Below are 2,077 nucleotides of genomic sequence, written 5' to 3' on the forward strand. Positions count from 1 at the left end.
CTTGATTCATCAAATTCCTTAAAGTGGCATTGTTTTTCGCTATGTATTCCTTCAATAGATTCTCTAAGTTATTGGATGGTTCCACTTGGGTTGGTTTCTGAACTTGTTGGGGGAAACTAGGTGGCTAAGTTGGTCTAGGTTGGGCGTAAGTGTTACTGGTTCCAGCCCCTTGGTTACTCTAGGAAAAATTCGGGTGATTTCGCCATGATGAGTTATAAAAGTTGGATTGCAGTCCTTGCCTCCCTCGGTTTTGGTTTTGGTTACCCATGTAATATACGGATTCGGGGTTCGATGGACATTCTTCAAACAAATGTCCTTCCCCGCAATACACACAGGCTATATTCTCAAAATGGTGAGGTGGTTGGGCTGTAAAATTAATAGACATATTAGTGGTAAGATTCTTAAGCATTTAGGATATTGAAGATACCTAAGATGCGAGTGAAGTGAGAGCGTCCACTTCATGTATTTCGATGACTCGTCTTCCTGACGCTGCTCGATTGGTTGACCATTGGTAATTGTTGCTGGCAATCATCTTAATAATTTCGTAAGCCTCATTATAAGACGTAGAAAGGAGAGCACCATTAGCAGAGGTTTCCACTACCATCCTCGTGTGAGCATTGAGACCATTATAGAATGTCTTAAGTTGAATGCAATGTGGGATTCCATGATGAGGGAACTTTCGTAATAACTCTTTGTACCTTTCTCATGCCTCATACAGGGACTCATCATCCATTTGTTGGAAGGCAGTGATCTCATTCCTCAACTTGGCATTCTTGCTCGAGGGGAAATACTTCATGAGGAATCTCTCAGCTAACTCTTGCCATGTAGAAATGGAGATCGGTGGCAATGAGTTCAACCAGGCACGAGCTCTGTCCCTTAGCGAATATGGTAATAGCTTCAGTCGTAATGCATCTTCGGGTACTCCAGCTAAATTGAAAGAATCACTCACTTCCATAAATAGTATTAAGTGAAGATGAGGATCTTCAGTAGGCATTCCACTAAATTAGCCCACAGTCTGAAGCATCTAGAACATGAATAGCTTCAGCTCGAATTGTTGTGCCTCAATGTCAGGTCTCCTAATACCCGGATTAAGATCATTAAATACTAGCACGGCATACTATCGTAAAGCTCTATCGCTATCATTAGTAATAAGGATACGATTTTGAGCAAGGTTTACTCTGTTTCCTTGATTCATATGCTCAAAGTTTATCTCTTCGGTCCTTCTCTAGTTCGCTTGTCTTCTTCGCTGTCAAAAGGTTCGTTCTATTTCAGGGTCCAAAGGGAGTAAGTCGATAATCTGGTCAATACTCATAAATACCTAAAATAATCAAAGAAAGATTAATTAAGTAAAGATTTAAACAAGAAAATAAATAAACCAGAATGTAAAAACAGATTTACAAATAATGGCTTTTTTTTAAAAAAACAGTCCCCGACAACGGCGCCAAAAACTTGAAACGACGAAAATGTGCAAGTGTACACAATCGCAACAAGTAATAAAGTGACAAGTAATTGTCGAGTTATCGTACCCACAGGGACTGTAAAAAGGAATATTTATGAAATTAATGTTAAAACACTTTGGTGATGGAAAATATTTTGGTTTAAAGATGATTAAAAACTAAGGGTTAAAAACTAAGTAAAAAAATTAAAAATAAAAACGTTCTAATGCACGATTTCAAATAAAGTTTAATCAAGATGATATAATTGTGTTGGATTAATTACATTCCTTTAAATTGGAATTATTAAACTTATGTTATACTACTACGAACAAATTCACGGAAACTCGATAATTTGCTAACTACTGCTCATAAATACTTATTAAATTCATCAACCTCTGGAACATTTTTCAATGTCAATCCAAGTGGTTAATCAATCTTCACAACCATATAAAAGATCAAGTGAGGTAACAGAGTATTTCTACCTTGAAATAGTTTAATCACAATAATCTTGCAAGTTATGCAAGGCATATGTATCGTCAAATACAATGCTAAATTAACTTCAGCTACCTTAGAAGAATAAACATGCACTTATTAAGTATTGTGTCAATTAATTAAAATTTCAATACATTTTAATAATTAAT

The 2,077-nt window shown here is 36.2% G+C and overlaps 1 non-coding gene across 1 annotated transcript; it reads left to right on the forward strand.

Annotated features, from left to right (window-relative positions):
• Positions 1 to 659: 659 nt before the first annotated feature.
• LOC128039329 (small nucleolar RNA R71) lies at positions 660 to 766 on the forward strand. The gene has a single exon (XR_008193833.1). It is a non-coding gene; the product is annotated as a small nucleolar RNA R71 (small nucleolar RNA).
• The last annotated feature ends 1,311 nt before the right edge of the window (positions 767 to 2,077 follow it).

This window comes from Gossypium raimondii, chromosome 2 (assembly GCF_025698545.1).
Source record: "Gossypium raimondii isolate GPD5lz chromosome 2, ASM2569854v1, whole genome shotgun sequence".
Classification (NCBI taxonomy): Eukaryota; Viridiplantae; Streptophyta; class Magnoliopsida; order Malvales; family Malvaceae; genus Gossypium; species Gossypium raimondii.